This window comes from Quercus robur, chromosome 9, assembly GCF_932294415.1.
Source record: "Quercus robur chromosome 9, dhQueRobu3.1, whole genome shotgun sequence".
NCBI lineage: Eukaryota > Viridiplantae > Streptophyta > Magnoliopsida > Fagales > Fagaceae > Quercus > Quercus robur.
This window is the reverse complement of record NC_065542.1, coordinates 24952541-24967232: the sequence shown is the minus strand read 5'-3', so window position 1 is coordinate 24967232 and position 14692 is coordinate 24952541.

Sequence of the window (14692 nt, the reverse complement as noted above, 5' to 3'; positions counted from 1 at the left end):
GATGGGTGGTTGAAAGGGAGATAGTGAGGAAACAATAAACAGATTGATGGGGGAGAAGGGAGTAAGAGAGATGAGATTATATTATTTTATTGGGTAGTGTATATTATTTTAATGAGTTGAATAGGAAAATAAAAGTTAGGATGTTGGGTATGTTGTAAAATGGTATGGTATAAATGATAAAGTAGGTTTTGAGATGGTAAAATAGAATTTTTTGTAAAAACCGAATGTGAATTCTCTAAGTGGGTACCATACTTGTGGAGTCCATGTACCCCCAAGTTTAAAGGACAATATATTATAGTGAATATTAACCATATTATTCTTAACAATTTATATTCTTTTATTTTCAATGATATGTAATATAATTGAAATTAATTCTCAAAATATTATAATACATACTAATATTATACATGAGTCATAAAAATAATTTTTATTGAATTTTTCAAAATGAAATTATAGCATGCACACACATTGCGTGGGACATACACTATTAATAATCTATATCATATACCATACAATAAAAGTTGTGTCCTAAGAGCTACGGTTACATCAAGTGGATACCTTAGTAACTGTTACATATACTACGTTTTTGTTAATAGATTTTCAATATATAGGTTTTTTGTCTCATAATCTTTTTGAAGCAATACTAGTCTACAATGAATTATTCTTATCACGATTTTCACACTTCTACAAAGATAAAACGTATCACGAAATCATGTGCAGTTTATTATGTTTACTTCTGTGCTCAGGGACAGAGTACCGTTTAGAACTCGAGTTTAGTAAGCTCGAGTAAATAAAAAGTGGTATATTCCCATTTAGTTCCGAAACAATGTTTTTTTGCTACAAATTTCTGAAAATTGTGGTATTTGGCAATTTTCACCTATTATTCAATACGCACCAACAGTACTCTTTGCAATTGAGATTTGAGAGGTAGTTCTTTTATGAAGAATAGTGTCCTAGCTAGAAGAGGGTGCCATAGGATCATTGCATTATTATAGTCCTATTCACATGTCTGTCCCTCAAAATAACACCCCCTATGTATTTGTGTTTTGGTCCTTGACCTTCACATAATCGTTGGCTTCTGCTTTATCCCCGACAGAGACCGTCTAAATAAGTACATAGATTACTTAGTTTGATTAAACGACTATCAAAATAACACCCCCTATATATTTGTCTTTTGGTCCTTGACCTTGACATAATCGTGGGCTTCTGCTTTATCCTCGACAAAGACAATCTAAATAAGTACACCCCCTATTTTTATAAGTATTTAAAATAAAAATAAAAAGGTTATACGCTCCCTTCTTTCATATGACTAATATTATTTATAAATAAGGACATATATTACTATCTCAAATAATATATGTTAAACGACGATTAACAATAATGACAATTTTTTTTTTAATTTAACAATAATAATAACTTAGTGTGATTACTCAAACCACAATCAAAACTAAATATAAATTAAAATAATATAACAATAGCGGAAGATTAAAAAACTATACACGACTATCAAAATTGTAGTATGTAGATAGTACTATTATCAGTTCTAAAAACTAAAACTAAAAATTAAATTAAATAATATAATATTATAATATGTGCAGGTTGTAAACCACAACAGAACTAATAGAAAGATGTAGAAGATTCAAAAGTCAAAAACATAAACGGATAGATTATTCAAAATACAACTTTTTTGGGAAAGTATTTTTTGAAATCATCACCAAACGCTTATTTTATATTTTTGATTTCAAAAAGCGCATTTTGACTTTTAAAAGCCGAAACAAACGCAACCTAACATGCGCACACATATATATATATATATATATATATTTTTTTTTTGAGAGAGAAACTATAGAAATTGTATTGATCAGAGTAAAAGCGTATACAATAGTCCAGGACAATATCTAGGCCATGGGTGGACCAGCCAAAAGCCAGTGTCGGTCCCAAGAGACAAAAAACTTAAAACAACAGTTGCATTATATTAGGCTACACGTTGGGCCAACATCAGGTACAATATATCATGCTACACGCATATATCTCAAATTTAAACACAAATAAGTCTTGTGCCACAATTCGTCCTTGTGGCGAGTTGTGGTTGATAGAGGAGTGTCCCTATATGAGTCCACTATCACAAATTATGACACTAGACTTATTCATATATACACAGAAGAAGAGATAGCTCTGCGGTCTACAAAGTAAGGTTGGATTTTTTTTTTTTTTTTTTTGATGAAAAGATGATAACATTAAAACTAAACACCAATACAAGGTTCAAGACCTATCTTGTTGAAATACATCCCATTGAGGTCTCCCTCAAATACATCTAAAATGTCCACAGGTGGACTATCATAAATAAGGAAATCAGCAATCATCCTACAACTCATCCTAACTAAGCCATCAACACATTGATTGGCTTGCCGGAAGCAATGCTTAATACGGACATGGTGGAATCGTGTAATCATTTGCCTACAGTCATCTAAAATAGGAGATATAGTGTTGTTAACATAATCTGCATTTTGAAGCACTTCAACAATGGACTTGGCATCCATCTCAATTTCAAGACAGCGAATATTTAAGGAGTAGCACAGCTTAAGGCCCTCATGTAGCCCCCACAACTCAGTGGTAAAGTTGCTAGTGATCCCAATATGCTTGCTAAACCCGATTACCCACTGCCTATCCTCATTCCTTACCACTCCCCCACAACCAGCCAGGCCGTGAAGCTCACTGCATGCCCCATCCGTGTTCAACTTCCTCCACCCTTGCTCTAGTCTCTCCCACCGAAAGCTCCATAAGATTCTATGGGTTTGCAATCTTGGTGCAGCCACACAGTAAAGATACTCCTTAGCTTGATACACAATATCCATTACCAATTTTTGACTCCGGCCTTTCCTATTGAAAACGATATCATTCCTACTCTTCCAAATGCTCTAAAGAGCAAAAGGAAACACAATTTTCCAAGGGGTACCCGAGCTATGCATCTTATCATTATTCCTTACATTCAGTGACAGCCAATCCAACAAATTAACATGCCAAAACTCATGATTAGAAGTCGTGACCCCTAGCTAGTTCCATACATGTTTCAGGTGGGAGCAATCTCTTAAGGCATGCAAGATAGTTTCACCACCACTACAGCAAATAGGACGTACTTCATCTTGAACCACTCCTCTTCTTCCTAGACAAACTTTGACACCAATACTATTGTGAGCACACAACCAAAGAAACAATCTAACTTTTGGCAGCAAATTTGCCTTCCAAATCCAGCTAGCCGAAAAGGGAATAACATTAGAAGACTCCATGGCAATCTCATATGCACTTTTAACATCAAAAGACCCATTGGATGACCCGGCCCAAGCCAACTTGTCCAAGCCACCGCCTAAGGTTGAAATGGGAATTGCACAAATCAATCCCTTGACTTCATCAGGTAAATCAAATGTTAGTTTCTCCTAATCTCATCCCACATCAAGCATAATATCTTTAATTTCCAAACGATTGGCTTCTTGGGAAATAGGTCCTTGGATCAACTTTCTAAGGTCCCCTATTCGTCCAATTGTTGTGCCAAATATTTAGAGTGCTATTTTTTGTCACCAACCATCTACAACCCTTATTGAAAGTGCCTTCCCCCTTCTTCATAGCAGTCCATATTGAGGAGCAAGGAAGTTTATTTGCATTTGCAGCTGCTCTCCTTCGATTGTTGCAATATTTCATCTTCAAAACATTAACCCACGGTGCCTCCCCTTCCATATGAAATCTCCAATTAAGCTTGGATAAGAGAGCTACATTCCTACCTTTGGCTGTTTGCAGCCCCAATCCCCTTTCCTCCTTTGATTTTGTCACCTTTTCCCAACTAACCCAATGAATCTTCTTGGCTGATTCTGTTGACCCCCAAAGGAAGTTCCTATTCACTCTATCTAGCCCATCCAATACCTTTCTCGGAAGGTAAGAGAACTGCATAATGTACGAAGGAATGGCAGCCAGTGATGACTGAATGAGCATCCTACGACCAGCCAAGGATAAATGGTTTGCCTTCCACCCGGATAATTTTTGCTTCACTCTTTCCAAAATAAAGTTATAATCATAAGAGGAAGAACCTGGTTGTTTTAGCGGAAATCCAAGGTACTTACCAAGATACAGTGTTGACACAAACCCTAGAATATCACAAAGGGACTCCCTAGTATCCCTATCCACATTTGGAGAAAAATATACCCTTGACTTAGCATCACTCATTGTTTGGCCGAATATGCTACAGAATGTGTCCAACACATCTCTAATGGCTGCACAGTTAACCCCATCAGCTTTAGCAAAGAGAATCAAATCATCTGCAAAGAATAGATGGGAAAAAGCAGGACCCCTCTAAGAAGCCTTCACTGGCACTACAAAAAAGATTGCTATTTGCAATGAAACATTTTTGAAGATTACAAAATGCCATCATAAAAATTAGCTTTTTTGACGGCAAGTCTCTTCCATCGACAATGACTCATCAAATATCAACACATTTGTGATGGCAAAATGAGTCTGTCGAAAATGCCTATTATTTTTGTCGAAAATGTGATTTTTTTTGGAGGGAAATGTTCCCTCCTTACTTTTCATGATAGCATAAAAATGTTCGTCGCTAGTAAGGTATTATTTATGACGACTGATGAAAAACCGTCGGATTTATTAGCACTTGTGATGGCTTTGGTACATCGAAAATACAAAATATATATTTTGTATGGTGTTAGTATTTGCGACAAACAATCTTCCATCGTAAATATAAAAGAGGGTATTATTTACGATGACAGAAGAAACACTGTCGGCAATATTAACACTTGTGATGGCCTTTGTACATTGAAAATACAAAAAATATATTTTTTATGGTGTTATTATTTGTGACAAACATGATTCCATTGTAAAATAAAAATAAAAATAAATAAATAAATAAAAAGGTATTAGCAACAGACATGAAGCCATCGAAAATGGTAAAATATTTTGGAGGGAAAATTCCCCCCTTACTTTTCACATTTGTGACAACATTCATCCATCGCAATTTTTTTCTTTTCCTAATTGAGTTTGTATTTATGACAAACATGCTAACTGTCGTAAATAGTTAATTTGCTTTTAAAAGAAAGAATGTATACTTTAAAAGTTTAAAATTTGGCAGCGAATTTTTTTTTTTCTTTACCACCACCCCCTCCCTCCTACCCCAACCCCTTTCAAAATTTAGAATTTGACAGCAAAAAATTTAAAATTCAGATCATCCAAAAAAAAATTTAATTTATACTTTAAAATTTTATAATTGACCCTTATAAATTTGTCGAAAAAAATTCAAAAAATAAAATAAAGTTGGTACAACAATGTGAACAAACCCATCTTCTCAAAAAAAAAAAAATTTAAAAAAACCCAAAAATATAGGAAATTCCTTTCAGGTAAACATATCCCTAATTACAAAACAAAACAAAAAAAAAAAAATCCCAAATCTGTCTTCCTCAGCAAATCCCTAATTCCCAGTAAAAAAAGAAAAAAAAAAGAAAAAAGAAAAAAGAAAAATAAAAAATGCAACGTTGTCTTACAATTACTCTCTTGTGCCGTTAGTATCTTTGCTTATCTCTACACCATCGTTCTCCATACTTGCCAGAATCCAATTGCCTTGCTAAGCCACTAGTATCACTTACTCTCTTTCACTCTCTTTGCTTGCACTTTAGTTTTTTGTATAGTTTTAAGTTATATTGCACGTTCTAGTTAAATAAATCCCCTCATGAATAGAGATAAAGTGATAGTGGATGGTTGAGTGCTGAGCCAAAAAGCTAATGAATGAATGGCTGAAATTTTTTTTGATTAAAATAATATATTTGAATGAATGGTTGGTGTTTGTTGTGGAAATATAATAATATAATATTGATTAGTGTACCGTTGAATATTTCTTTGTCTGTAAAACTACAAGGAGACTAGAATCTTATTGACTTTTCAAGAATATAAGTATTTAATTTGTTGAAGCTGTGACAATAGTATAATAATAGTATTATAACAATAGTATTTGTCTTGTAGATATATATATATATATATACATATATATATATATATATATATATATAATATAAGTGTACTAAACATGAAATGCAAATCTGAGTAAGTCAAGAAAACCTAGCAGAAAGAAGGAGAAAAATGAAAGAAAAATGCAAAAGGTAACCGGTGAACACTCCTGTTTTTTAAACTTACAAAATAGGAAATTCCACTTTTGGGAGAGAGAAAGAGGTAGAGTGAATGAAAGACCGAACCTGTTAAAGAGAGACTTTGTTGTTACAGATTTTTTGAGGAACTGGGGAGACACAGGCAGAGAAGTGGGGAGTGCTTGCTCACTCCCAAGTGCAGGAGATCGTAGCAATATATTTCTCAGAGTACTGAGGTCGAACCACAAGGAGCAGGGTAAATTCAAAGACAATATAATTAAATAACAATTTGAGTGAAGAAGAAAAATACTTTTGCTTGGTGATTGTAAACAAGAATAATAATAAAAACTGATTTTAATCAATAATGTAAATACTAGGGCATTGGGGTGTTTCCCTATATCGATATGAAATTCTTTGTGATCTAAGAAAATATCTATTTTATAATTGATTGTTCTTATACAATTAAAAACTTATAATTCGGTTGAACTGAGATAATTCAAGAACGCATGATAACCTCAATTAATAATGCGGTTAGAAAAGTTTTCAGAAAAACCCATTCACTTTAAAACCTAATTTCTATTTGAAACTATTAGAAATTCCTCTAAACAATAAGAAAAACATGATTGAACTTATTGAAAGCATGGAAGAACTAATACATCAAAAGAAATCTAATTGAACAATCAAATATGTTGTTGATAAAATCCTAAAAAGAATCACATTGAATATTCATACCGTATAGAAGAAACATAACCCCTAGCCCTAGCAAAGAGTTTAGGCTGCCATTAGAGAAAGGAAAATACAAGGTTTTCTCTCCAAAATTCGTTCTGCCCAGCCTCCTTCTAAACCCTAATGTCTAAGTGTCCAAAGAAAATAAAACATTTACTATTTTAATTTCCGTCCAGGTTTATAGCAGTAACTTGTGAGTTAATTTCGGCCGTCAAAAATTGAGAATTTCGCAAAACTCAAAACTGGAAAGTTGTAGATATTTAAATCATGGTTCCAACCCATCTAGCCTTGTGTCAATTGGAATTTTGAGGAGAGAGATATGTCCAAATTACTGATCAGTGCTCAAATTAGATTTTTCCTTTTCAGATTCTGCCTCTTTGATTTCTTTCCTTATTTGGAGCTTCCAATCATGATAGACGATCCAAGCATTCCAGCTGCACCTCCTTAGACATTTAAGCATGGTCCTTTAGCTCCACTTTAATTCTAGTTTCGCCTCCATTCTCTCACAAATTCCTGTAAACTCATCTTTCTCACATGATTTCCTGAAAGTAGAAAATTAAACACAATGAATAACATCTTATTCAAGAAATTATGTAAAGATAAATAATAGGGACTAATGCAAATCATGGCTTAATTATACAAATCAAGCATACTAATAAGGAGATAACGCCCATATAAATATATAACAAGTATACATTTTAAGGCGTTATCACACCCCCCAACTTAAATCTTGCTAGTCCCTAGCAATCCACAAAGCACCCATGTCTACTAAAAGTGAAAAATTAAAACTAAAATAGAAGCCACTTTCGTAGGTTACACGACTGCACTTCCCATGTGCAGCAAGTCTTTGAACCCCTAGGTCACCCTAGTGGACGAGTTTACTCTCGTGAGGGTTTGCAGTGACTCTACCCACAAAAGTCAAAGGTTTCCTGAAAATTCCTGCAGCAAATGTTAGTCTGCTTTATCATTATATTGATCATACAAATGAACTTTCAATTTTGAGTTGGGATACTATTCATCATATTAAATAGCTTTCACTAGCTTCACTTTTGGAGTGTGTGTGTGCATAGCCCATCTAATCAAACTGGCTTTTCCAAACATGCATAGACCAAGAATAATCTAGATTAGAGCCTCTACTCTAAAACCTCTCTTAAGTCATCAACACTCTGAAAGAAAACACATAGAAGTAATGGGTTCTCTCTTCAAATCACATGTGAACAAAAAGGAAAGAAGAAGTCTTAAGAATATCACATGTGTATACAAAAATAGCCGCTAAAACAACGGAAAAAAGATCTCTTGGAAAGGATGTTGAATTCCTGGAAACATGAGGTTAATACCATTCTCATCCCTAGTTTTTATCCCAAACACATACCAGCCATACACCTTTAGGATCAAGTAGGACTTTAAGCTCAATGGTAGTATAATCTTATGGCTAAGTAAAGGCAAACTGCTCTCTTTGAAATATGAGGTATATGAATCAAATGCAGAAAATTCAAGCCAAACCCAATTCATAGCAGTAACAACCAACTTGAATCAAAACAATCTTTACTCAACCATATAACCCTTCTGAAATACATGAAAGATGTGTAAGACACCAATGATTTATTGATTGATTATGTATGTCTCTTTCTTCTTCTTTTTTCTCTTTTTTTTTTTTCTTCTTCTTTTTGATTTTGGAAGAAAAGAGAGACAATGGTGGTATCTAAACACATCAATTGCTCAAAACTTGAACCCCCATGAGAATACCCATAAATAAAAATGTTTTGTGGTATTGTAGAAGTATTTCTCATGGCTCAAATGATGGTGACAATGGTTAATGTAAAGGTAGGCTGAATATTTGCTTAGCTGGTGACAAAAAATTGGTGGTCTTAGGCTCTCAACTCCTAAAATTCCGCATAAACCAACATGTCTAAGGACAAAAATAAGTAGGATCATGGTATATCTCCCCATAATGTTTCCAGTAGTCAACCAAAAAATGTAGAGATCTTTTACAAAAACTGAAGCATATGAGAGAAATTTAAGAGTTCAAACAAAGATATACTCTCACAAAGAAAAGTAAGGCTCAAGAACTCTCCATATGGGTTGAGTTTCAGCTTATATCTAGCTTGTTCATGATCCATGCATATCCAACATCCAACCATCCGCTAACTTGGATATTGTGCTCAAAAGTTTCCAATTGTGCTTTTCATGAAAGAGTCTTAATATAGCAAATAATATAACCAACTCAGCATTATTCATTCCATCACATGATATTGAAATAAAACTTATAACTCTTCTGCATTCAAATTCAAGGTTTTTTTTTTTTTTAAGAATTGAAAAGTTGCAACCAAAAAGAAAGAAAGAAAAAAAAAATCATGCAAGGTGCAACAAAATTCCCCCAACTAAAATATTGCATTGTCCTCAATGTATCAAAGCCAAAATAAATTCAAGTATAAAGGGAAGAAGTTACCTTAAGCATTTGAATTTTTTTTTTTTTTTGAAATTTCTTTCACACCTGCAAATGTTAGCTAACAAAAAAAAAAAAAAAAACAATAACAAAACAAAAAACAAAAACAAAAACAAAAGGCAAAAAGAAAAAAGAAAAAAGAAAAACAGAAAGAAAAGAACATTAAAACAAATATGGTACAACTTCATTAGGCTCTTTCAGAGTTCACGTAGCATCCCAATAGGAAGGGATCTTTAGTGACATAGTCTCCTCCTCTGGTATAACTCCCCCTAAGAATGGTTTTAACCTTTGTCCATTTATTTTCAAAATCCTACCATCTGTAGGGTCCTTAACTACTACAACTCCATGGCTAAACACTTCCCTTACAATGAAAGGGCCATCCCATCTAGGTTTTAACTTACCTGGGCCTAAATATGCATATTTAAGACCACCGGGCAGCGGCTTAAGCTCCAGCTATGGTGCCTCTTCACTTGAATGCACGAGCTTTTTTTCATTTTCTAGTAGCTCCTCAAAGCAAGGCTTCCACCCTTTATTAATTGCCATCATCTGTTGTTCTTCCAAAACCTGTGAGGAATCCAACAAAGAAAAATTTTTAGATACATGAATATCACATTCTAAATCACAAGAACCAAAAAATTATTAAAAAGAGTTTCAAGAGGATCAGAAAAACAATTCTTATTAAACTCTTCTTGAACCACCGCCCCAATGAGGTTCACATAAGCACAGTTATCATCCTCATGTGGTTGTTTAGCCACATGAAATATGTTTAGCTCCAAAGTCATGGAATCAAAAGTGAGTTGCATTCTCCCATTCCTGCAATTAATTAAAGCATTAGCTGTGGCAAGAAAAGGTCTATCCAAAATAATAGGGGTATGAACATTAGGATGTAAAACAGGTTGGTAATCTAGAACAATAAAATCAACAAGATAATAAAATTGTTCAATTTTCACCAACACATCCTCAACAATCCCCCTTGGCTCCCTTACAGAGTAATCAGCCAACTGTAAAGTTATTGAAGTAGGTTTTAACTCACCAAGTCCAAGTTTTTGATATACACTGAAAGGGATCAAATTAACACTTGCCCCAAGATCTAGCAATGCATGCTCCATGATGTAATCTCCAATAGTACAAGAGATCGTAGAACAACCTGGATCCTTATACTTTGGCGGGGTCTTATGTTGAATAACTGCACTTACCTGTTCTGTTAGGAATGCGGTCTTCTTCACATGATGCTTTCTCTTGATAGTGCATAGGTCCTTAATTACCTTGGCATATGTAGGCACTTGCTTGATAACATGCAATAATGGCAAATTTATCTTGACTTGATGCAAATGCTCTAATATCTCAGATGTGGTGTCCAATTTCCTAGGTAATTTTAAGGCTTGTGGAAATGGTGGAGGGATTGGGCATTTTTCAATTTCACCAAATCCAAGTGACTCAATTTCATCCTTCTCTTTTTCAACTAGGGTCTCCTTAGATTTCTTAGTTACTAAAGGAGAACTTTTATCAATCTCTTTACCACTTCTCAAAATGGTCACAGCTTTTACTTCCTCATGTTTATCTTTAGAGCCAATTTTTAGATTTTGATTGATGGGATTAGGTTGAGTTTAGGAAGGAAGCTTCCCTCTCTCTATCCCACTCAATGAATTTGTAAGCCTAGTTATATGACTCTTTGTCTCTCTTACCTCTTCATCTAGCCTAGTGAGCATGGATTCAAACTTTTGATTTTGCTCACTTTGCCTTTGAATGAAAGTACTAAGTTCATCCTCCAAGGAAGTTCTAGATGATGATGATGCATGTGGTGAATTAAAATTCCTTGGAGCAGGAGGATTCAACACATTGTCACTCTTATAACTCAAATACGGATGGTTTCGCATATTTGGGTTATAATTGTTAGAATATGAAGAATTATTCGGCCAGTGTGAATTAAATGCACGTACTTGTTCTTCTGGCACATTCAAGAATGATGAAAGTGATGCACATTCATTTGTAGCATGGTTTATCTCATGACAGATTTTACACACCTCCATTGGGTCCTCTCTAAAGGTAGCACTAACATTCCTACTTCCTTTCATTTTGAGTGCCTCAATTTCTTTAGTTAACATGCTGATTTTTGCATTCATGTTATCATCTTCCCTCAACTTGAAAACACTTCCACTAGAAGTGGTAGTGTTAGTTCTAGTCCTATCAGTGGAGTCCATAGGGCTAGGTCTAGTCCATTTGTTAGAGTTTTCAGCTATCTCATCAAGATAATCCATTGCATCTTCGGGTTCTTTTTGTAAAAAGTCCCCTCCGTATGAGAGTTGAACAAACTGTCGGTCCCTAGGTGTAAGTCCTTCATAAAAATAGCTAACCAACCTCCAATCTTCATACCCATGAGTTGGGCAGAAATTGAAAAGATCTTTGTACCTTTCCCAAGCTTGGTATAAGGTCTCATTTTCTCCTTGGACAATACTAGCTATCCTTCTTTTTACTTGCTGGACTTTGTGGGGAGGAAAATGTTTCTTAAAAAACTCTTTGGCCATCTCCCCCCAACTACCTATAGACCTAGGTTTCAAGGTGTAAAGCCAACTTCTTGCCTTATCCTTAAGAGAAAAGGAAAAGAAACGTAACTTAGCAGTCTCAATAACATTTTGTGCATAGAAACTACTAATTACCTCTTCAAAAGCTCTAACATGGACATAAGGATTTTCATTTTCTTGTCCCCTATAGTCAGGAAGTATTGCTAATAAACCTTGCTTCAATTCTACATGTGGTGCATTAGGTGGAAACATGATGCATGAAGGAACAGAATTTCGTGTGGGATGCAACAATTCATACATAGTTCTTCTATTCTCCTCATGATTATTACGTGTTTCATCACCCATGCTTGATGAAGAAGGTGAAGGCAAAGGTGTGTCAAAAAGATTACCAAAGTAAGTTTCAAAATTTTCTAATCTGTCTCTCTTGTTTCTAACCCAAATGCTCATGCAACAATGAATGCACAATAAAATAAAATAAAATAAAATAAAAACAAACAGAAAAATAAAAACAAAATAAGGGAAAAAATGGAACGAAGTTACCAATAGAAGAATTTCCACTACCTATGCTTTGCTCCCAAAAAAAAATTTCCTCTAAATCCACAGCAGCTCCCTGGCAACGGCGCAAAAATTGCTTGCTCACTCCCAAGTGCAGAGATCGTAGCAATATATTTCTCGGAGTACCGAGGTCGAACCACAAGGAGCAGGGTAAATTCAAAGACAATATAATTAAATAACAATTTGAGTGAAGAAGAAAAATACTTTTGCTTGGTGATTGTAAACAAGAATAATAATAAAAACTAATTTTAATCAATAATGTAAATACTAGGGCATTGGGGTGTTTCCCTATATCGATATGAAATTCTTTGTGATCTAAGAAAATATCTATTTCATAATTGATTGTTCTTATACAATTAAAAACTTATGATTCGGTTGAACTGGGACAATTCAAGAACGCATGATAACCTCGATTAATAATGCGGTTAGAAAAGTTTTCAGAAAAACCCATTCACTTTAAAACCTGATTTCTATTTGAAACTATTAGAAATTCCTCTAAACAATAAGAAAAACATGATTGAACTTATTGAAAGTATGGAAGAACTAATACATCAAAAGAAATCTAATTGAACAATCAAATATGTTGTTGATAAAATCCTAGAAAGAATCACATTGAATATTAATACCGTATAGAAGAAACATAACCCCTAGCCCTAGCAAAGAGTTTAGGCTGCCATTAGAGAAAGGAAAATACAAGGTTTTCTCTCCAAAATTCGTTCTGCCCAGCCTCCTTCTAAACCCTAATGTCTAAGTGTCCAAAGAAAATAAAACATTTACTATTTTAATTTCCGTCCAGGTTTATAGCAGTAACTTGTGAGTTAATTTCGGCCATCAAAAATTGAGAATTTCGCAAAACTCAAAACTGGAAAGTTGTAGATATTTAAATCATGGTTCCAACCCATTTGGCCTTGTGTCAATTGGATTTTGGAGGAGAGAGATACGTCCAAAATACTGATCAGTGCTCAAATTAGATTTTCCCTTTTCAGATTCTGCCTCTTTGATTTCTTTCCTTATTTGGAGCTTCCAATCATGATAGACAATCCAAGCACTCCAGCTGCACCTCCTTAGACATTTAAGCATGGTCCTTTAGCTCCACTTTAATTCTAGTTTGGCCTCCATTCTCTCACAAATTCCTGTAAACTCATCTTTCTCACATGATTTCCTGAAAGTAAAAAATTAAACACAACGAATAGCATCTTATTCAAGAAATTATGTAAAGATAAATAATAGGGACTAATGCAAATCATGGCTTAATTATACAAATCAAGCATACTAATAAGGAGATAACGCCCATATAAATATAAAACAAATATACATTTTAAGGCGTTATCAGGGAGAGGAAGAGACAAAAATTGAGAAATGGGTTAGGAAGACAAAGTAAAGGACTAGAAAGTAGTTTATTAGATTGCTTGGAAAACTGTATCAAATTGCTTAGAAACCATAATTTTAGTGGGAAATGAGTTGGCTTCTTTCATTATTTTTTTTTTTAAATTTCCTTTAATTTAAAAAAGCCAATGCTGAGACTTGAACTAGATGATGTGACAATGAGTAGACATTTGATTGTAATGAGTTGAGAATTTTATATTTTTATTTTTGTTGATTCAGATTTTAGAGTAGATACTTTTCTATATAATTTCTTGAAGAGTATTCTTTATTTACTTTTCTTTTTCTCAAAAAAAAAAAAAAAAAAACCTCACTTTATTTACTTTAAAGTATCATATAAAACATTAAACATACCTATAAAATAATCATTATAACTAAATGTTTATATAAAAAAAAATCATTATAACTTTGTATATTGTATAAAATTGTAAAAAATAGCGGTAAATCCGAAACGGTACATCGGTATTGACCGGTGTTCGAAATATATTGTACCGCTGGCCAAACCAGTACAGCCTTTTTGAAGGGGTGTTTGGTATATGCACTTAAAAACATGTGTGAAAATACGTGTGAATGAAAAAATGTATAAAAATATATGTAATGTTGTTTAAAAACTGAAAATTGTTGTTTAAAATGGTGTACCAAACACCCCCTAAATTACTGAGCATAGAAAAATATGCAATAACAGTGTCGAAGTAGGGGGCTTGATGAAAAAGAAAAAACCTTTTGCACCTAGGCTTGAGTTCTGACATGCCATCATGAAAAAGAAAAATAAAAAGAAAAGAAAACAAATAATGGTTGTTTTTCCCGTAAGGCCATGTGCCTAACTGTACTTGGAGGTTTTTTTTTTTTTTTTTTGGTTTAACTGTACTTGGAGTTATCATCTCAAAAGATGATAATGGTGGCAGGTGGTAGGAAAACAAAAAATG